General features: G+C 49.7%; 1 protein-coding gene across 4 annotated transcripts in view; it reads right to left on the bottom strand.

The window, feature by feature from the left end:
- NOX3 (NADPH oxidase 3) overlaps nt 1–23486 on the bottom strand; it is a 777582-nt gene that overhangs the window by 306257 nt on the left and 447839 nt on the right. The window lies entirely within an intron of this gene.

The raw sequence follows: 23486 nt of genomic DNA, 5'->3' as shown, positions 1-23486 counted from the left end.
CCTCCTGTCTCAGGGCACTGCTGAGATGACTCTGCACCCACCCCTCCTGTGTCAGGGCACTGCTGGGATGACTCTGCACCCACCCCTCCTGTCTCAGGGCACTGCTGGGAGTGATAGGCCCCCACCCCTCCTGTCTCAGGGCACTGCTGGGAGGTCTCTGCACACACCCCTCCTGTCTCAGGGCACTGCTGGGATGACTCTGCACCCACCCCTCCTGTGTCAGGGCACTGCTGGGATGACTCTGCACCCACCCCTCCTGTCTCAGGGCACTGCAGGGAGTGATAGGCACCCACCCCTCCTGTCTCAGGGCACTGCTGGGAGGACTCTGCACCCACCTCTCCTGTGTCTGGGCACTGCTGGGAGGTCTCTGCACACACCCCTCCTGTGTCTGGGCACTGCTGGGAGGTCTCTGCACACACCCCTCCTGTCTCAGGGCACTGCTGGGAGTGATAGGCCCCCACCCCTCCTGTCTCAGGGCACTGCTGGGAGGTCTCTGCACACACCCCTCCTGTCTCAGGGCACTGCTGGGATGACTCTGCACCCACCCCTCCTGTGTCAGGGCACTGCTGGGAGTGATAGGCCCCCACCCCTCCTGTCTCAGGGCACTGCTGGGAGGTCTCTGCACACACCCCTCCTGTCTCAGGGCACTGCTGGGATGACTCTGCACCCACCCCTCCTGTGTCAGGGCACTGCTGGGATGACTCTGCACCCACCCCTCCTGTCTCAGGGCACTGCTGGGAGTGATAGGCCCCCACCCCTCCTGTCTCAGGGCACTGCTGGGAGGTCTCTGCACACACCCCTCCTGTCTCAGGGCACTGCTGGGATGACTCTGCACCCACCCCTCCTGTGTCAGGGCACTGCTGGGATGACTCTGCACCCACCCCTCCTGTCTCAGGGCACTGCTGGGAGTGATAGGCACCCACCCCTCCTGTCTCAGGGCACTGCTGGGAGGTCTCTGCACACACCCCTCCTGTCTCAGGGCACTGCTGGGAGGACTCTGCACCCACCTCTCCTGTGTCTGGGCACTGCTGGGAGGTCTCTGCACACACCCCTCCTGTGTCTGGGCACTGCTGGGAGGACTCTGCACACACCCCTCCTGTCTCAGGGCACTGCTGGGAGTGATAGGCCCCCACCCCTCCTGTCTCAGGGCACTGCTGGGAGGACTCTGCACCCACCTCTCCAATTGCACAATATGTACGCTCATGACATGCACGGATGTGGGTACGCTCTATGCATTCGAGGTGGGGGTACGTGTGGTACTTACACTGTTGGGGTGGGGGGTACGCTCCATGCATACGGGGTGGGGGTACGTGTGGTACTTACACTGTTGGGGTGGGGGTACGCTCCATGCATTCGGGGTGTGGGTACGGGTCGTACTTACACTGTTGGGGTGGGGGTACGCTCCATACGTACGCGGCTGAGGGTAGGGGTCGTACTTACACTGTTGGGGTGGGGGTACGCTCCATACGTACGCGGGTGGGGGTAGGGGTCGTACTTACACTGTTGGGGTGGTGGTACGCTCCATGCATACGGGGTGGGGGTAGGGGTCGTACTTACACTGTTGGGGTGGGGGTACGCTCCATGCATTCGAGGTGAGGGTACGGGTCGTACTTACACTGTTGGGGTGGGGGTACGCTCCATACGTACGCGGCTGAGGGTACGGGTCGTACTTACACTGTTGGGGTGGGGGTACGCTCCATACGTATGCGGCTGAGGGTAGGGGTCGTACTCACACTGTTGGGGTGGGGGTACGCTCCATACGTACGCGGGTGGGGGTAGGGGTCGTACTTACACTGTTGGGGTGGTGGTACGCTCCATGCATACGGGGTGGGGGTAGGGGTCGTACTTACACTGTTGGGGTGGGGGTACGCTCCATGCATTCGAGGTGAGGGTACGGGTCGTACTTACACTGTTGGGGTGGGGGTACGCTCCATACGTACGCGGCTGAGGGTACGGGTCGTACTTGCACTGTTGGGGTGGGGGTACGCTCCATGCATTCGAGGTGAGGGTACGGGTCGTACTTACACTGTTGGGGTGGGGGTACGCTCCATACATACGCGGCTGAGGGTACGGGTCGTACTTACACTGTTGGGGTGGGGGTACGCTCCATGCATTCGAGGTGAGGGTACGTGTCGTACTTACACTGTTGGGGTGGGGGTACGCTCCATACGTACGCGGCTGAGGGTAGGGGTCGTACTTACACTGTTGGGGTGGGGGTACGCTCCATACGTACGCGTGTGAGGGTACGTGTCGTACATACAAGGTTGGGTTGGGGGTACGCTCCATACGTACGCGGCTGTGGGTACGGGTCGTACTTACACTGTTGGGGTGGGGGTACGCTCCATACGTCCGCGGGTGAGGGTACGGGTCGTACTTACACTGTTGGGGTGGGGTACGCTCCATACGTTCGCGGGTGGGGGTACGGGTCGTACTTACACTGTTGTGGTGGGGGTACGCTCCATACGTACGCGGGTGGGGGTAGGGTCCGTGCATATCCGTCCCCACGCTATGTGATGCTTGTGCGGCCTGTACCCAGGCCTTTGCCACGTGGGTAGGAGCCGTCCCACCATTGTTGGGGTGACGTGGGTGTGGGCGTGGTACGACTCGTACCCACGCTCTTCAGGCATGGGTACAGGATGTACATGTCTGGTTGTGTTGCCGGTTCGCGTCGTGACGGACTTCCGTTGTGGCGGCCGCTGGCTTAGCTGGACACGCCCCCACCCCCTCGTAGTGACTAGGCCCTGGGAGTCAGGTATGTCCAGGGCATGTGTGCTGTGTGACTTTGGTGGGGGGTTTGTGGCCTGCCCTGGTCCTCCCACCCCCACCCCACCCCACTTTCCCCCCTCCCTTAGTTGTTCTGACCTTCTGCGGCGTCTGCGTCGGAACCTGTAGAGGAGATCGACTGCTATGAGGGCCGGGATGACACGTAGGTTCGGGTCCATGTCTGTCCGTCGCGTACGGGTCCTCCTTGTTCGCGTCGTCCTGTGTGTCCGTCGCGTACTGGTCCTCCTTGTTCGCGTCGTCCTGTGTGTCCGTCGCGTACTGGTCCTCCTTGTTCGCGTCGTCCTGTCTGTCCGTCGCGTACTGGTGGTCCTTGTTCGCGTCGTCCTGATTTCCCGGCAGTTTTTGGCTGCCGGAAAATATTCACCGTGCGGGATGACGTCGGTGCGAATCGTAATTCCTGGTTCGTGAATGGCAGGCTGCGAGCGTCCCGACGTCAGGTCGGCGCTTTCCCGGATCGCATTCGTAGGTTTATTTTGTTCGGTCGGGGTTTTTTACGATTCGTACGGAAATGGTGTTCCCGTGCGAATCGTAATTCCATGTTTGTATTTTTTTACGACCGGGTACGCGTCGGACGGAGAATATGCTCCGTCCGACGGTTCGTACCCGGTTTTTACCGGATCGTAATCGGCACCTGAGGCTGTTGGAGACAAAATAAATTTTGAATCTTGATTCAAAGTCACCAAATGAGTTTAACAAGGATGAGGAGCTATATACTTGCCTTAAAAAATGAATTTATGCCATATCACAGTAATATAGATTCACTTTGCATATTGTGCCTTTCATTAACTTTCCTGTTCTGTCTCCTATTTCTATTTTTAATTTTCCTTTGATGAAAAGACATGATGTATATATGCGGCAGTCTCACCGGTAGAGTCCAATTGATTCTAGGTGATGTAGAAAATGTGCTGCTAACCCTCTCTTGAGTTCTTTTTATAAATATGCCTATGGATAATTATGAAAACTTCAATTATAATGTTGATGGGATGGTCAGTGTGTAATGTCTGCCCATTTGGGCTTAAGGTTTTGTGCAACAAGATGATTGGAAAAGATGCAATCAAGTCATTATTAACAATGTGATTTTGAGCGTTGACAATCAATTTGCTCACATGGGTTCAATTGTGTAACAAGTTGATTAGAAAAGATGCAATGTACTCATTATTCGAAATGTGATTTTGAGCATCAACAATTTTTTTCCCACTTCGGCTCAATTGGGTAGCATAATGACGATTAAGTGCATTGAGCTATTTGAAGTTAGAAATGTGTTAATATAATATGAATATTTAATATGAGCTAAAAATGAATTGTATTATTTGATGGGAAACAAATCATTGAACAGACACAAAAATACGAATGAGTGTTAATATTTCATCAGTTTCCATGAAATGATATGATGAATATAAACAACAAGATGTTGGCATGCATTTTGTGTGATCAAGGCCGTAAGTGGCGGCATAAATGCGTTATTACGTACATTTGGCAATTTGAAGAAAATTCAATTATGAACAGTATCCTGTGTCTGCATAAAACCTGTGGGAGGTAGAGCGAGCAGGGGTTTGATGGTGTTTCAAAATATATATATATATACATATATATATATATATGTAAATAATACTTTTTTGTTATTCGGTTGAGTTTTTTTAGTTGTTATTTTAATGTTAATTATGTTTTACTTCCTTTTAGGGTATTTATCTTTGATTTGGTAATGGTGAGTTGTTGGGATTGTGGGGAAATAGTATGGGGAGATTTTTTAATATTTGCTTTTCATTGATTTACATTGTATACGTTTTGATTTGTGAATTAGATGATTATGTCATTTGTTCAGTTATTAAATAAATTATTTTAAAAAGATAGTAATAATGTATACGTCAATTAGTTACTTAATTGATTGTTTGAATTAATTAGTTGTTTTTAATAATTTGGATAATAATTGTATTATTTTTTAAGGTAGTCTGTATAATAAAATATTGTATAGTGTTGTTTTTAAAAATAATGTTTCTTGTGGTTTTTCTATTATTATTTATTTGTTATTTTCTTGTTAATAATGTAATTAGATTTTTCTGATTGTTGGAATTTTAGGGTAAAAGAGTGGAAAGTATTTAAATTAATTTTTTTACATTTTAAATTCATATAATTTTTAATATAATTGTATATATAATTGAAGTTTATTCTGTGATTTAAATTTTTCAGATTTATATAAATTATATAATGTTAATATTATGTATTTATGTTGATGAAACATTCTTTTATGTTTGTTTATTTGATGTATCTGTAATTTGTTTTGCATTAAATTAGAACAGGAAAATAAATCTGACTCCTGCAAAGCCCAACACTTTCCTTACTGTTGCTTATGATGGAGTGGAAAGAGCAAATCTGACCACTCCAAAGTCCAACACTTTCCCTCCTGTTGCTCAAGTTGGAGAGAAAATAGTAAATTTAACCATTTCAGTGTCCAACACATTCCCTACGATCATTTATGTTTGAATGGAATAGTAAGTCTGACACCCTCCAAAGTCCAATACTTTCTCTATTGTTTCTCAGGTTGGAGTGGGAATAGTTCTGACCCCTCCGGAGTCCAACATTTCCCCTATTGTTGCGCATGTTGGAATCGGAAAAATAAATCTGACCCCCTCGAAAGTCCAACACTTTTTCTACTGTGAAACAGGTTGGAGTTTGAATAGTAAATCTAACCCCTCCAGAGTCCAACACTTTCCCTGCTGTAGCTTATGTTACAGCTGGAATATTAAATATGACCATCCAAATTCCAACACTTTTCCCTACTGTTGCTCAGTTTGGAATGGGGGCAGTGAGTATGAATTTGTGTTGATTTTTTTTTTAAACACATTTTTATTGGTTTATTGTACATTCAAAAATAACATGAAGCGTGTAGAGAAACAAGGGGTTTCGGTTACATGCCCCAGACCATTGTTTGCCGCCCAGTATCAAGGAGATTAGTTAAGGCACATTTATAGCAACAGGAGATGGTTCATATCAACTTTCGAACAGGCTTATTAGCAATCTAAAAAGATCCTTGGCATTTATTCGTAATCGATGAAACAATGCACACCCCATGTGCTACCCACCCCTATAGTCTGGGCAGAGCCCTGGGTCAGTCCTGTACAAGTGTCCTTGATCAGTCATATAGAAATGTGAACCCCCAACTACTCCCCCCCCTCCCTCCCCACCCTCCCAGGCATGTCACTTAAGTACTGGCTTCGCAGGATCTAGGATGCTATAGCCACAAGAAGGGCAATTCATTGGAATGAGGGGAGATTTAAAAGGAACAAATATACATAGGGTAGGCGCCATTTCCCACCTCAAAGCGCCAAACAGGGTGGGCGCCCAGACTACCACGGGCTAATCCACCGCCGACACAGGCTCATCATCTTCCGCATTGTCAGGGGTTTTGAGCGCCATTACTAGCAGTTCCCAAGCTCTCGCCCTGTCCATCGCCTTTTCACTCCCCGTATGATTTGCAATCTCTAATCTAATCTAATCTAATCACCCCCTCACACTCTGCCCATTTCAGTAGGTCCGCTTTCCACCTAACAGCACTAGGAGCTCGCTGTTCTTTCCAATGTGTGGTGATGGTTCTCTTGGCCAGTAAGAAACCCAGGTCTATAAATTTACTGGTGATTTTATTTTTGGTGGTATGAGGAAACCAGTGTAGGATGCAGTGGGCCATAGAGGGGTTCAAATCTCTGTCAGTTATGTCTGTCAGTACAGCTGTTACTTCCTCCCAATAACTATCTAGGACCGGGCATTCCCATAGCATATGTTTAAAATCTGCATGATCTGCGTTGCATCTTGGGCAAGTCGCAGGGTGGGTCGGAAAATAGGTATGTAGCTTCTGCGAGGCAAGGTATGCTCTGTGTAGTATATGGGAGTTTATTAACTAGAACCTCGCATTCCTTGTGCTCTTTCAGGCTCTCTCCACCAGTTCATCCCATGCCTTGTCTGGGATCGCAGTCCCTATGTCTGTTTCCCACATAAGCTTTAGAGCAGATAGGGTGTGTAAGGATTCTAGTGTCATGCGTCTGTTAAGGCATGTCACTGCCTTGAATGTGCCTACTGCCATCACCATGTATTGGCTTCCCATAGAGGTGGGCGGTTCCATCAAGCCTGTTCCCCAATGCTTCCTGATGGCTGTTGTGAGGGCAGTGTACTGTAAGAACTCATCTTCAGGCAGGTCATAGCGGGCCCGCAGGTCATTAAACGGGAGAAAAGTTCCTCCTCATAAAGTTCCCCCATAGTGGTTAGCCCTTGCTGTGCCCAACCCTCAAGTTTTTGCCAAGTACCCTCGTGTGGCAAGGCCCTACACATCTGCAAGAGTATCTCTGGAGCGTAGGGGCAGTTGATCGAGGCTCTCCACAGGTACCTGTTCCAGCATTTCCTAGCAGTAGCAAATTCTAGGGTGAGGGGCTGAGGGCCAATCGGGAGTCTCAGTACTATACGGGACAAAACCATCAGGGGCCCAAAGACTACATCCAGCTCCTCCCCCCCTCTAGTGGCCCGCGCAACCCATTGTGTGTGCCATTGGAATTTGGCCGCTAAATAATAGTTTTCGTAGTCCGGAACTGCCAAACCCCCCTCCGCTCGGGCGCGCATAAGTGTACTAAAGGCTACCCTGCGCCTACCCGTGCCCCAGAGGAAAGCGGTTATCATTGTACGGAGTTGTTTGAAGTAGGGAGCGGGGATCCAGATCGGGAAGGTCCCAAAGAGATACAGGAGTCGCTGGAGGGTCACCATTTTATGGAGTGCCACACATCCGGTGAGGGACAGGGGGAGGGAACCCCAAAATTCAAAGTTGGCCCTGGTTCCTCTGATGGCCTTCCCAATGTTGCCTTCAAGCATATCTACGGGGTCATGGTAAATAAGGGTGCCTAGATAGGGCAAGCATCTGTTTTCCCAGTTCACTCCCTCAGTACGCTCTGGACCTAACCTATTCCCTCATACCGGAAAGAGGTATGATTTTGACCAATTCACTTTTAACCCTGCCACTCTGCTGAGATCGTGAAGCAGCCTCTTGGCTCCCAGAAAGGCTTCTCCAGAGTCAGCAAGGAAGAGGAGAAGATCGTCTGCAAAAAGTGCTATATGGTGAATCTGTCCATGAGCGTTAAGTCTCTGGTATGCTCGCCCCAGTCTAGCACGCACCTCCAGGGGTTCCACTGCCAGAGCGAACAACAGCGGGGAGAGAGGACACCCCTGACGTGTGCCCCTTCCCACCTGGCATGCCTCTGAGATCACTCCTCCCGTCTTTACCCTGGCGGCAGAATCAGCGTACAAAAGAGCTGTCCATTTCACAAATTCGGGACCAAGACCCATTATGCCCATTACATGGAACAGGAACGCGCATTCTAAGCTGTCAAAGGCTTTTTCCATGTCTACTGCGAATAGCAGCGTCAGCATTATAGGAGTCTGTCTCTAAAAGGTGCAAGAGTCTACGGACGTTCAGAGGCGTGTTCCTATGCAGGATAAAGCCGGATTGGTCAGCTTGGATGAGGGTAGGCATGTAGGGGAGCAGTCGGGAGGCCAGGATCTTACTTAGTATTTTATAATCGAGGTTGAGCATAGACAATGAGCGATATGCAGATCTGTCCCATGCCTGCTTGCCCGGTTTCAGGAGGGGAATTATGATCGCCTCCTTAGTGGAGGCCGGTAATTTACCAAGCGTCTTGGCATCATATAAGCGAGTGAGTTGGAGAGCTAGTAAGTCAATATAGGTAACGTAAAATTCCACCGGGAGACCATCAGTGCCCGGGGTTTTGTTACGTGCCATACTTTTGATGGCGCTGCAGACTTCTGGAATCTCTATCTCGCGGCCCAGTAGAGTTGCCACGTCTTCCTCGAGCGTCAGCAAGTCCACCTCCCGCGTGAACTCGTGCAGCTCAGTGTCGGATGGGGCCAAACGGCTTCAGTACAGTTCGGTATAATAGTCAAAGAATAAATCATTGATTCCCTGTTGACAGTATTTAGCAATACCCCCCTGGTCTCTGAGCTCCAGTATGGTTGAACCTCGCCTAGCAGGATTCGCCAGCCAAGCCAAAAGAGCTCCTGATTTATCCCTTTCGGATTGTGCCCTCGTTATATAAGTCTTATACTCGAAGCTGCGCAGGCGCTCCACCTGCGCAGCCACTGCCTCTCGCTTCTAGCACCTCTCGGTGTGTGTCCGGGTTCCCTGGTCTGTCCCTCTCCAAAGTACGCAGGCGCTCATCTTCCCGCTGAATATCCCGGAGGAGAATCTTTCGGATCCCAACTAATTCAGAAATGCACCGCCCTCTGATCACCACTTTGCAGGCATCCCATTCCACAGTCGTGGACGTAGCTGTGCCCTCGTTGGCCGGGAAGTACTCCGAGATGGCTGCGCCAATAGTGGTATGGAAGACCTGATCTTCTAGGGCCTCCGGGCGCAAGCGCCATGTGGGGATTGTGGGGCGTGTGCACACCCAGAGCAACCGTGCCAGGAGTGGGTTGTGGTCTGAAAGTGTCCTGGTGAGATACTCATGGACCCATGGACATCAGGTGAGCATAAAATGGCATCCAGATGAACGTGCAAGTCATGAAGAGCAGAAAAGAAGGAATAGTCCCGGTCCATAGGATGACCCGCCCTCCAAGCAGCTATCAAGCCCTATTTCTGTTGCCAGTTATGGCGTGACGCCGCAACCCTATGTGCAGGTGCGTTGGGAAGTGGTGGGTGGGATCGATCTAGGGTAACATCAGTGGCGCAGTTGAAGTCTCCCCCGAGGAGCAGCGAGCCTGTGAGTGTGTTTGCTAACCTAGGTGACAATAAGGCGAAGAAGGCCGGCTGGTCCACGTTAGGTGCATATATGCTACGCAGGGTAAGATCCCTCCCGTCTAGTCTCCCTGTTACCACTACAAATCTGCCCTCCGGTGCTACAACCTGTGATGTGCAGTGAAAGGGGACCCCCGCACGTATCCATATCAACCCCCCTCTCGCATATGCAGAGTATGTAGTATAGTAAACCTGACCCCTCCAGCGGCACTGTAGTGCCCTCCCCTCTGACACTAGGAGATGATTTTCTTGTAGGAGTGCTATCTGTATCCCCCTGCGAATCAGGTAAGAGTGTATCTTGTGGCACCTAACCATAGAGTCCCATTGCTTTTCTCTGTTCAAGCAGTTCCTAGAAAGCAACCCCCGTGACACTCCTGGACCCCCGTAAACAACCCCAACTAGTGGAACTACCCCAACTCCCCTTCCCCAGGACAGGTAGCCAACAAGGTGTCCCCATCCAAACTGTAAGAACTCCAAGCATTGTCAATTGACCAGGGTGAGGCGGCCCCCGATAAGCAAGAAGAGAGCCCCGCTATGCACCCTGTGATGCCGCCTCCCCGCTAAGTGTTCCAGTCAATATACCCCCTTCAGCTGGATGTTACCTAGGGGTCCAGAAAAGGGAGATCATCAGGTCTTGAAATTAGCACTTGTGTCGCAGGAACATAAGGTATCAGGAGGATCTGCTCAATAAGAGTCATACCAGTGTCCTTACATAAGATCATCTGCCGTTTGGGGTGTCACCACAAGCATGTGGGCTCTCAGGCTGTCGGTGTCGCTGCGGCCTGATGAGGATTCTGTGTCGGCGTTCTCTCCCCTCTGGGCGCGAGCCAGGATCGGTCTGACTGTGTGACACCATGGCCTGCAGCGCTCTCCGGCGCTCAAGACTGAGTTCCCTGGGTGAAAGGGCGCCAGATCCCAGGCCATGTCCACCAGGGCTCCGTCATGGGGTGCCAGAAGTCGATCCTGAGCGCCTCGGGTCTCCAACCAATCCCAGGTTTCTTGTGGGGAATTGAAGAAGCGTACTCCCTCCAGGTCAGCAACTCTGGGCGGGAAACAGCATCGCATAAGATAAGTTCATTTTGCGAAGTTTGGCCTTGACAGCAGCAAACGAGGCCATGTTCTGCTGCACCTCCCGTGTAAAGTCTGGGAAAATCATGATTGTTGCATTGGCTATGCAGAGCGAACGTTGTTGTCGGGCGCATTGTAGAATGTGGTCTCTGTCGCGGAAGTGCAACAGCCTAGCCACCACTGGATGTGGGGGAGCCCCTGGTTTCAGCGGCCTAGCCGGTACTCTGTGGGCCCGCTCCAGGGCATAGAAGGGGGAGAGGCCCTCCGGTGCCACCTCGTTTCACAGCCAGTCTTCCAGATATTTGACCATGTTGGACGCCTCCGTTTGTTCCGGTATCCCAATGACGCGGATATTGTTCCACCTTGACCTCTCCTCACTGTCCTCAGCTCGCAGCTCCAAAGTCTTCACCTTGGCTTCCAGGGTAGTGAGAGAACGCCTCATGTCTTGTACTGCATTGGGCAGGCCCTTAAGTTCTTTTTCATTGCTCGATACCCTGTCTTTGAGCTTACAGTGGTCCTCCTTGAAAAGGTTGAGATCTGTGCCGATAGCATCTATCTTCCCTTCCAGCACTGTTCTGGAGGCAGTTATTGCTTGCATGATGTCTGCTAGTGTGGGCTTCCAGGAGGACAAGTCTCCACTAACATCGGATGCCTCTTCTTCCTCTTCAGATTGGGGGCCGGGGACGTCCACGCTCAGAGCAGCGAAGCCCCTTTTCTTTAGGGATCTCCCCATCTCGAGGTTATGTAGTGGCAGCGCCCGATGGATTGTATCGTCTTCTGGGGGCGATATGCCAGATCCTCACCCAGCCTGAGGGGTCGCCTCCAAGGTGGTGTTCCGCCCCAGTCCAGGGAGCCCCACGGCAGTCCCACCACTGCGAGCGCCGCGTGCCGACACGTCTCGCCAAAATGGAACACCACCCAGCAGTCTGCCACCTCTGCAGGTATATTCTGTACTAGGGTCTCCTCACACCCTTCAGACACGGATCGGGAGTACGGAGAAATTCCAATAATCTGTGCAAGTGGTTATCCCTGTATTGGTGTCACCCTGGGCTGGTGCAACAGAGCTAGGGTCCCGCACATGCGTCCCCCAATGCGTACAAGCCTCGGGCCATCTTGTGTTCCCAGGCACCAGGTGCGGCCGGGGGTCCCAGGGAAATGGGGGCTCTAGTGGGCCTTCTTATGTGACCAAGTGTGTCGCCTTACAGCAAATGTTCCTCTAGACGCCGCACCGGGAGCCCCCCGTCAGCACCCCCAGGAGGACTGCCAGGTGCCGTCGAGATCTCCCACCGCAGCCCAGGATCATCACACCATCCACATGCATCTCAGCTACTCGTGAGCGGCTTCGCTATTATAGCATACGTACAGTTTTAGCCCAGATGCCTCTTAGGGTACAACACTCTCCTGTCCAGGGACTGTGCCAGGGACCGGCCGGGTGGGAAACCCTGGGGAAATTTCGGCGCCCATTTGCGTCCAGTCCTGCGAGGTCCTCCCTGCGGGCAGCTCCTGCCACTCCAGCCCCCAGAACACTCCTCTGCTGCTCTTCAGAAGTAGACGCAACATGCCGGTGACAGGGGGCTCCACCCAGACAGGCCCTCGTTCGCTTCAGCTGGAATCTCAGGTATCCCTCTGCCCAGCCGCCATTTTATGTCTTGGCCCAAGGGAGGGAATGGGACGATCACTGTAGGACAATCTGGCACACTGAGGGCATTTCCGATCCCCCTCACCTGCCCGATCTTCGAGGCAGTCCAGTCGAGGGCCTCCATAGCAGGACCGCCGGTCTCCTACCTCGCTGCTGCACCAGGTGGGTGAACTCCTCCGGTGCTCAGTGTCCCCCTGCCATTTTTTGTCCCAGTGCAGGAATCCTCAGGGCCAAGCCGGAGGTCAGATGTCTCCAACAGGGCCAGTTCACTCCCTGCTCATCTCCCCAGGAGTGTGTTGCCTTTTGTTGCGCAGCTCAGGCGATAACATCAGGCCCCTCTGATCGCTCCGTTGAATCGGGGCCGCGGCAGCTGTTAGACCGCGGCCGCCATTTTGGAGTCAGGCCCGGTGAGGGAGGAATCGGCAATTCTCCCCTGATGGCGGCCGCAACTCACGGGCAAAGCTCCGCCAAGGCCACTCCCCATGTTCCGAGGTGCTGCGGCCCGGTTTGCGGCTTCCATCACAGCCGTAGGGGGTCTGGATTAGTGGAAACGGGGAGACGGCGGACGGAGCTCTCTAGCTCGTGGCCGTCTCCATCAGCTGCAGGCCACGCCCCCCCATGAATTTGTGTTGATCTGAGTTTTTAAAATTCTTTTAATATAATTTTGGTTTTAAAAGTTAGATTCATGTATATTTTTTTAAAATCATTTATTAATTTATTTTTATTTTAATGTTATTGAATTAAGGAGCTCATTACAATGTCAGTTGGAAAGCCTTCGACCAACACCTTTTCGGACTCTAGACCGACAGACAGGTGGTCGGCGGTTCTGACCGCCGGATTACGATGCGACTGAACACTGTTCGGTCGGAGTCTCATTGTTTCATATGGGAGCTTGTGTTACAGGTGTAAAACGGCAGTTATTGTTATTGTTATTGTTAATTCAATCTTGTATAGCGCATATATACCGACAGGTCTCATAGCGCTCAAACAGAGGAAAGAACAAGACCATGGAAACAGGCTAGGTCCTTGGATGCTAAAAAAAATTCACACCAGATCAAACGCTTCTCTGAAGAGGAGGGTTTTAAGTTTTGCACGAAAGGGGAGAAATCTAGATTCCTTCCGAAGCTCTCCGGGCAACTGATTCCAAAGTTGGGGCAGGAGGATCGAAAAGGCTTTGCCTCCTTTCGATGCGAGGTTAAAACGAGGGCATATTAGTCTACTGGCTTCTGCTGAGCGCAGCACTCGTCCTGGCACGTATTTGAGTACACGTTCTTTTATGTATTCCGGGGCGTGTCCATAAAGGGCTTTGTGTGTAATACACAGACCCTTGAACTTGGCTCTTTGCCTAATGGGTAACCAATGTAGTTCACTCAGCAGAGGGGTAGCATGAGTTCTTCTAGGTAATCTAAAAATTAGCCTGGCTGCATCGTTCAAGACTATCTGCAGTTTATTTGTCAACTTCTGAGGTAGCCCAACATATAGTGCATTTCCATAGTCAAGTCTGGAGACTATCGTAGCAGCTACTATTGTCTTCATGGTCGAGACCGAGAGGAGGGGAACAAGTTTCCTCAGCTGTCGCAGCAGACCGACACAAGTACCGACCACTGCGTTGACCTGGTTAGTCATAGAGAGCTCAGAGTCGATCTTTATACCCAGGCTTTTTACCACAGGTGCTGGCAAGGGGGGGGATCCTAACTCCTGAGGCCAAAAAAGATCATTCCAGGGGTTACCTTTAGTTGAAATGGCAAGGACCTCCGTTTTATCGGGATTAATTTTTAAGGAGTTAGCCGCCATCCAGCCAACCGTGAACCTGAGTATGCTCTGAGCAGACTGTTGAGCAAGGGTCGAATTCTCAATCCTTAGGATAAGCTGAGTGTCATCCGCATAGTTGACCACTCTGCAGTCCATTTTGGCTAGCGCGGTCACCAGGGGCTGCAGGTATATATTAAAGAGAAGGGGGGATAGTGCGGATCCTTGAGGGACTCCGCAAGAAATGTTGCCCTTGTCTGATACCTGCTCGGCTAATTGGACCCTCTGCGTTCGTCCTGATAGAAAGGATTCTAGCCATTTAAGGGCCTGACCTTGTATGCCCAAGTCTGCCAGACGGGAAAGTAATTTTTGGTGGCAGACAGTGTCAAACGCCGCTGACAGATCTGATAAAATCAGGGCGTTAGGTTCTTTGATATCGGCTTTTCGTCTGAGTTCATCCACGACCGACAGCATAACCAACTCGGTACTATGGTGGGCTCTAAAGCCTGCCTGGTGAACCGGGAGAATCTCATGCTTTTCCAGAAATGCTGAAAGAGTTAACAGAACATGTTTCTCTAAGACCTTCGCCAGAAAGGGCAGCTGAGAGATAGGCCTATAGTTCTTAAGTATAGTCCTGTCAGCACCTGTTTTTTTTTAGAAGTGGAATAACTCTAGCCTCCTTCATATTAGCAGGAACCTGACCGAATGTCAGGGAGTTGTTCAAGAGCATAAGAATCTGATTCTCTAACACAGGAAGTGCCATTCTAAATATCCGGGGGGGGACAAGGGTCAATAGGGGAGCCAGACTTAGTCCCATAGGCTAGACGAGAGAGAGTACTTGCTTCCAAAAGCGGAAAGCTGGAGATGAAGTTGCCCTTGGGAAGAGAAGAGGTAGGTGGTTCCAAAGTGCCTGTAGAGATCCGAATGTCTTTAATCTCTAGAAGGATGTCGGCTACTTTCTGCAGAAAGAAGACCTGAAGAGCGTTGCAGTCAAACGGTATGGCTGCCGGGTTGTTGTCAGGCTTTTTGCTAAGTTCTTTCAGAATCTTAAAGGTCTCTTTTTGGATGTTCGGTGCGCTAGTAATGCGCTCCGCATAGTATTCGGCTTTCCTGGATGTAATGGCTTTTTTGTACAATGTAAGGAGGGATTTATAGGTAATTAACTCGGCCGGGTCATAAGCTTTCCGCCAACGTCTTTCGGCTTGACGGAGGCTTTGTTTCCTTTCCCTCAAGGATTCATTGAACCAGGGGGCCCCCTTCTGTTTGTGTCGAATACTTTCCACACGCTCTGGAGCCACTAGATCAATAGCAGCCTGTAAAGTGTTGGTCAGAGTAATGCTATCTAGATCAATGTTGCCAGTATCGAGAATGGGAGGAGATGGCCTCTGTAATATCACCCCTAAATTCTCGGCCTGGATTTTATTCCAGCTCCGTACCTTCCTCCATTTGAGGGGGGCTAGTGGAGGAGGGCCAGTCACGGGCGCACAGCACGAGATTAGAAAGTGATCTGACCAAGCGCAGGGTTTGATGTCCAAGAGCCTGTCCCGTCCATCGGTGGACCAGATTAAATCTATAGTATGCCCCTTTATGTGAGAGGGGCGGTCAACTATTTGGACGAGCCCCAAGGCGGACATTGCCATTTCTAATTGTCTGGCCTGAGGCTCTCTCGGGATTATTTCCCAATGGTGATTGAAATCTCCAACCACCATGAGACGTTAGTATCGGGTGCTGAGATCAGACACGGTCTCCGTGAAATAATCGTAGAACCTCGGGGTTGCCCCCGGGGGACGATAGACGACCAGGAGCAAGAGGCAAGAGGAGTGAAGGGAAAATTTAATTCCTAATAAATCGGTGTTATCAATGCTCTCTGCGATGATCTTGGTGGCCATAAGTTTGGTTTTAAAGAAAATCGCCACACCCCCCCCTCTCTTAGGATCCTGTCTGTTATGCCAGACGGCATCAAATTCCCCAGGAAGGGCAGCGATAATATCTGGGGCAGAGTTATCACCCAGCCAGGTCTCTGTTAATGCCAGAATATCGATGTCCCCCTCCTGGAGAAGCGTGAAAATCTCCAGATGGTGTTTTTGTAGTGATCTTGTGTTTAGGACCGCTATATTTAAGCCCGGAACATGATCCGAGCTGGTGCTGTTCAGAGGTAATTTCTTCGAAAAGGTATGGTTGCTAGTAGCCTGTGGCCTCCGAATGTTTTCCTTATCCAGCTTGGCAATAGTGACATTATTGAGCACCTGGTGACTCGCGGCTAACCGAAGCAGCTCCGAGGCAGAATATCTTAGCCTAGGACCAGGGGTTATGGCCCCTAGCCCCGGACGGCCGCGGACGGGCGCAGACGGGCTTGCCTTAGGCGCGCCTTTGGCGCGCCTTTGGCGCGCCCGCTGCACGCGTCCGCTGCGCGTTCGCTCCTGCATCCAAATTAAGGCTGGCCGCTTCCCCTGAACAGCCAATCAGCTCTGCTGTGCAGCAGCTGTGGCTCCCCCCAACCACTAGACCGCGTGAATACAGCGTAAGTGGGTGCACGGAGATTAACGCAAATTTCCCGCGCTGACCCCCAACAAAGTGAAAGAAACAGTTTTCAGCAAGTGTGTTTGCCGGAGTGAAAGTGACGCTTGTGACAGGATTTCAAGGATCACATAGGAATATCAGCAGCACATCGCAGCACAATCACCCCCGTTCCCCACAATGCAAAATAAGTCAGTGCAGATTCAAAACAGTGAGTAAAATAAGGTTTTCCTTTTAAAATATTCAAATAACGCTATCCGGAGGGCAGCCCGATTACCGTGGCTTATCTCTCCCTCTATCCAGTAACACAGGCTCCTATGGGGAAATGGGTGTGTGTGTAAAACCCTGCAACCTGTTGCAGGCACCCCATGGTGCCTGCCACACAGTGCAGGGTTTTACAAGGGGGTACCAACAAACGTAGGCCGCGGGGGCATAAGGCCCTACCAGTGGCCCCCAAAGTCCCTATCCAACAGCCTTTCCGTGTTGGAAAGGCCGGCACGGTAAGCCTGTCGGAATCCGATATCATAACAGGAGAAGGAGACATATTTTCAAGGCAGTAAAAACAGCGGAAAAATCGCAAAGCTATGTTATACACCATGGGTATCCACAAACATTTTCCCAGGGGCCTCAAAGTTTGGTCTTTGGTGTGACCGAGATCCGCACTGATGCCAGCGGGGGAGGGGGTGTAAAGTGGGTATAGGGAAAGCGAAGCATGTATATCTACTGGCTGAACTCAATTGCGCAATGTGAAACCAGGAAACCTGAGATCAATACCGGTTTCTCAACTTGACAAAATTGTGTGACCCTAGGCAATTGATTAATTTCCTTTTTCTTCATTATCACATATAAGAGGACCGTGAAATATATGACTTCAGGATGCGTGCTGTACAAAACCACCTTCTGTGCTTGGATGTAATCACTAATGGCATTGTTGTCAAAGTGGGGGCGTCGGAGGGGTGGGGGCGGTGGTTAGCCTGAACGTTTCTAAATTCATGTTTGAAAACCATAAATGTAAAAAAATACTTCTGAACGCACTGCTATAATTTAATTGACTAAGGTGAAACGGTTCTACAAGTAAATAAAATACACTTTTTGAATTTTGAAAAGACTATCCCATGTTTACATGTTTGCTGTCTTTAAAAATGAAGGTGTTCCTAAAGTTAAGGGCCTAGTTACTTCCTTTTTTTAACTGCAATTATCCTTTAAGTAATTGCTTGCTGTATATATAATTATTTTGTAATGTGATTGCTGAGTTGAGTGAATAGCAGCTCAGTGCTGCTGCTGCTCAGGTGGCCGCATGTAAAGGTCAGGAGGGCCGCATGCGGCCCGCGGGCCGTACTTTTAATATTACTGATATACACAGTAAAATCTCATACTTATTTTTTTTTTAAAAGATATATAAAAGTGCTTAGATATTATCTGTGCAACATGTTGCTCCTGGGCTATTTTATATCCCAATTCTATGACTTTTTAAATTAAAAGGAATTATAGGAAAGACTCCTTATGTCACAGACAACAGTGTAAGTAAGGGGGTCAGCCCATTTCATGGGCTATCTAAAGGTGCCTTTCTTCTAATGCCCCACATACTGCCAAGAAACTTAGCAACTGCACAGGCGAAGAATGATCTAGTGTCTGATTTAAGAATTCGCAAGGCAACCCGGTAATTCCGTGTGCCCATTTGGTGGCAAATCGGTTTGATCCATTTCAGTCTAGGGCACACATAAGCCAGGCAAGCAAACATCATGTGTGCCACGGATTCCGAGGAGGCTTTGCAGCTGGGACAATTTCTTGATGTCGGAGTTCTGCAATGCCATCTGGCCACTAGATCATTCAAGGGACGGGTGCCAAACCAAAATTGTATGAATAGTTTCCTGTCAAATGGTATTTGGATTGAATCAAGATAGGATTCCAAAGAGCTAACCTGTTTGTAAATTCTGTTGTGAGTTTCCCCGGGTCACTCCTGCAAACATCAATTTGCGCAACCCAGTTCCAGTAGTGCCTCTTTACTGTATCCTTTTGAAGCAGAGATAGGTCAAAATTATACCAAGCTCCCCCAAGTCCTATTTCTGAAAGGAGTCTCCTTATGTTGTTTAACCACCCAATTTTATTGACAGTGTCTAGGCGGGTGACCTCCGCAAGGGCTTTAGCATATAGCAGCAATTCAGGGGTCCTCCGGATTCGGGCCCAAAATAACAGTGGCGAAGTTTAGCTATATCAGTGAAAGAGTGTTGCCCCAGATCTAGGATTAGTGGATGGAGGGGAGTACTCTGGGGCAACATCACTAGACTTCTTAAGAATTTGTGCTACGACCTGCTAAGTTCCTCTATCTTGTCAAAGCCCCACAATTCCGACCCATACAATGTGGAACTGACTGCTTTTAGGTCAAAGGCCTGCAGGGAAGGGGCAACTGGTCTGCTGAAGGAGGAGCAGTGTTCTTTCCCCAGAGCCGCAGGTATCTGCTTGTGTCTAAATGCCATTTTCAATATGTTGGGTTTCCAGTACATTTTATCGGACAGTTTTACACCTAGGTAGTCGAAAGTGCTTACTCTTTCCAAAGGAGCTCCTCCCAAAATTAGCCTGCCTCTATAGGGGATTAAAGGCTAAGAATTTAGTTTTTGACGTATTTATTTCGAGACCCCGAGTATCTCAGAAGAATTTGAATCTTTTTAACAATAGTTGTAGCTCTCCGGGGTTTTAGACACCAGCAAGGTGTCATCTGTGAATAATAAAGTCAATATCTTTTCCCCGCAGAGAGATGGAGCATCTGCGAGCTCCTGCGATAGAAAACGTACAACTTCGTTCATGTAAAGGGAGAAAAGCGTAGGTGCCAGGACGCATACCTGACGAACTCCCCTGCTGACAGGGGTGCGCTCTGTAAGTTGGCCCTGCAATTCCCTCCTCACCCGGGCAAAGTTGTTGTTATGAAGTCGAACAACCAGAGCAAGTACAACAGGGGAGATTCCCATATCTTTGAAGACTTGCCACAGCTTCTGCCTGGGCCCTAAACCAAAGGCAGTCTTTCAATCGGTGAAAGCTAAATATTGTCAAGTCCTACTTACGTTTGCACAGGAATGCCATGCAAAGAGGAGAGGTCCCAACCTCCTCTGGTCACATAATGTACCCAACTGTGTCAAAGTAACAACAGTAAACCAGAGGAAGAAGGGAAAACAGGGAAGGAGAAGGAAGAAAAAGTTCTGCGGCGTCCCCCACTCTAGGACAGGACCAGATGGCTATGAGGAATCTCTATCAAACAAAGACAGAAAGTGCAAGTAGTGAAGAAATGCTGAAGTTAAAAAGGTAATATAGAAAAATATGTGTGACTCTAAGGTACCTGAAAAGTTCCCTTCTTCCACTGAATACTGACAGGTTGTTCGAGTGGGGTGTAATTTTTTGTCTGCAGAGAGTGAGAGGTAGGGCATAAATAGGGAGTGCAGTAAAGCAATGAAAAAAATAAATAACAGGAGAGCACACTAAAACCCACCTATGGACTTTCAGTAATCACCCACAATGAAAAGATTCCTTATTCAAGAACTAATTCCCTAACATCTATCTAATACAGTGTACATGTAACTGAGAAATAAAGCTATACTAAATTCCACCATAAAGTCAGGTGGGACTAACAGGAAATTCCTTTCACTTTCAGGAATAATCCTTGTAAAAATTAAATGAAGAGAAAAACAGGAAAACTAAATCTCAATGGACAAGGGTTCCAATCAGATAAGTATTAGAAATATCCACATCATGATTTGCATGGTCAGCACAACAGTGGTGATACCATAAATCAATGAGTAAATGTTGTTTTCTTTTTTGCTTTCCTCAGCAGAATTGCAAGGACGCGGGAGCCGAGGACTTGCGTGACCTTCAGTGACGTGGAAGCTAAGGACTTTTCAGACCTGCAGCAACATGGGCGCTGAGGAACTGATCCAGGATCTGATGAACAGATGGTCCAGAAACCCGCCGGAAAAGAAAGCGAGATGCCAGGACGTCGTGAGGCGGGGACGCGGCGAGGAGCAGGAACGCTGGAGATCCAAAGAATGACCGGAAGAACTCAGGTAGGTAACCGGAAGCACTCAACACTGATCCCGAAAGCTAGAACGCAAAGCATTCTACAACGGGATTGAAGGAGATTTATACTCCTTTGCCAATGCCTGCTGCGTTACGCACGTTGGATCAGCATTCATGACAAATATAGACTACCCTGAACAATGGCTACAACTTTCCAGCAGAGGAGCAGGAGGCAGAAGACCTGGTCAATTGTCCCTGTCTTTTCTCTAAAGCCTGCTTGATATGGTGACAAAATAGCATTTTCATTAGCCCATCTATGAATCTTTTGTAAAATGGCTCAACTACATACCTTTTGCACTGCATCTATCAGGCTAATAGGCCTGTAGTTGCAGGGTTGTCCTCTATCCCCTTTTTTGAATATTGAAACCATCTGAGCCCCTCGCCAGGAGCCAGTGACTGGAGCACCACTGACTATGGCATTTGAGAGTAATAATATGTAATGAGCCCAGCTGGAGCTATCAGGAAAAATATATCTCCCGGAATGCCATCTGGCCCTGGGGCTTTTGCATGTATTATTCGGCTAAACGAGCCCTCAATGTCACTTAAAGAAAATAAATCATTATCCAGAATCAGAGGTGAACAGAGAACATCCCCACAGGAGGCATAACAGCAGCCTCTGAGTAAAGCTTTTTAATATGATCATGCCAGTCTTGGGCTGAGATTTAATTCGGAGGTGAACGGGCCCCTGTTTCATCACCCCAAACAAAAAGCGACCAAATGGTCTAAGAATCTTTGGCAGCACAAGCTTCCTTAATTAGCTGTCATCGAGATTTGTAGGACTCCTTTTTTGCCTGGTGGAGGGCTACCTTATATCTTTCTAGACGCCTTAATTTGTTTGCAATCTTTAGATTTTAGTGCCTTGGCTAATTCTAATCAGAGGGTTCTACAAGCATGATGATACCATGATTCTGTGCCCCCTTCCGAGATTCTAGGCTTAGTGTGATGCCTGACTATGGTAAAGTAAGAGCCTAGTTGCTCAAATAAATTTGTGTGGGGTATCTACTTCAGCTAGCCTGCCAGGTCTCTCAAGCGACGACTGAAGGTCATGTGTTCCTGCTGCCAAATCTTGATGCATACCTAAAACTTTGTCTTCTCGTAACATTACTTTCCCCCAATTTAGTCAGTGGTTATCATTTGAAGGGAAGACTACCTTTGTTAGCTTTTGAGCAGAGGCCAGTGTATTTGGACCACCCCACTCTGGCAACATGCTTAAACAGAGCGGGTTGTAGTCGATATCTGTTGTGTCGCCCACGGCTATGTCGATTTGACACCTCCAAAGTCTTAAGTCTAGCATAATGTAGTCAATACTGCTGGGGCTTGTCGTGTCCCCCTGCGTCGCCCTTCAATAACGACAGACACGGTAGGTACAGGGAGGCTTCTTTATTCTTATCCTCCACCTTCAGTGTCCCTACTCTAACTGCCCCGTTTCCCTCTCCTAGCACCTCCCGTTCCCTCGCTCCACCCACGCTCCGCCCTCCCATCTACTAGACCGCACACTAGTACATCTCCCCCTTTGTTAACAGAACAAACTTACAAAATATTTACATCTCTTCAATCAGCCGACGTGGCTGGCGGATTGTCTGTCGTGGTCTGAGAGACCGGCCTTCTGGTACCGCAGTAGGGTCGCCTTCGCTTCGTTCCTCCGGGCCAGTAGCAGTCTCACCTCGTAGTTCAGTCTGTTCAGTTCTCGGAGGCTGGAGTCGTGACTCTAGCGCATCTTGCAAAGCCGAGCTACATCTTTGAAAATGAGACACATTTCGGGTGATGCGCCTACTGTCTGATTCTGCCGTCATCATGGTTCCCTTTTGACGGGTGACTGTCAGCGGCTCCGCTCGAAACCTGCTGTCCGTTTTCTTACATTGCTCCTGCTTAACCACCACACAGTCTCCCTCTCGGAAAGAGAGCGATCGGGCTCGCCTCCGACCATCAGCATACGTCTTCATGCCCTCTTTGCGAGCCCTGTCAGTGGTCACCATTTCTTGATGGATGCGACCTGGGGACACGGGTCGTAATGCTCCTTCCCAGGTGGGTATTCGTGTCCGAATGGGACGCCCCAGCATGAGTGTCGCTGGGCATTTGCCTGTGGTGGCATGTGGTGTCGTTCGGTATGATCGGAGCACGTCATTGAGGGCTGTTTGCATGTCTCTTCTATCAAGCACAGCCTGCTGGAATGTTCTCTTGAGGGTGGCCATGAATCTTTCAACAGTGCCGTTAGCCTGAGGCCATAGCGGTGTTATTCGCCGGTGTCGGATATCCATTAGTTTCATGAAGTCACTGAACTCTTGCCCATTGAACGGCGGGCCATTGTCCGTCTTCATTACTTTGGGTACTCCCCACGCTGCAAACACTTCGTCGAGGACGGCGAGCGTGGCAGCTGCTCCGGTGGAAGGGACAAATCGGGCGATGGGGAATCTCGAGTACTCATCAACAACCACCAGCACGTACTTGCCCGACTGCATTGGGCCGTAGAAGTCCATGGCTAGTTCCTGCCACACTCCCGATGGTAATGGTGTCATTTGGAGCGGAGCTGGAGGATCACCGCGCCCCACCACTTGGCACTGCGGACAGTCTTTGAGGGTACGTTCTACCATTTTGTCAAGAAACGGGAACCAGACACGTTCACGAAGGGCTCTCTTGGTCGCAACCACGCCTCGGTGGCTTTCATGGGCCAAGTTGATGACTCCTTGGCGCAGGTGCTGTGGGATGACAATCCGGTGGTCTCTCAGGAGCAGCCCTTCCGCTGTGACGGATAGTTCCTCGCTCACATTCTTAAATGCCTGTAGCTCTTGGCACTTCTCTGGGTCACTCTCCTCAGGTGTATCGTCCTGTCTCCACCGATGTGCTCGTACCCGGTGAATCACCCTTTGTAGCAGC

Source organism: Triturus cristatus, chromosome 6 (genome assembly GCF_964204655.1).
Source record: "Triturus cristatus chromosome 6, aTriCri1.1, whole genome shotgun sequence".
NCBI classification, from domain to species: Eukaryota; Metazoa; Chordata; class Amphibia; order Caudata; family Salamandridae; genus Triturus; species Triturus cristatus.
This window is presented reverse-complemented; position numbering and strand designations above follow the sequence as displayed.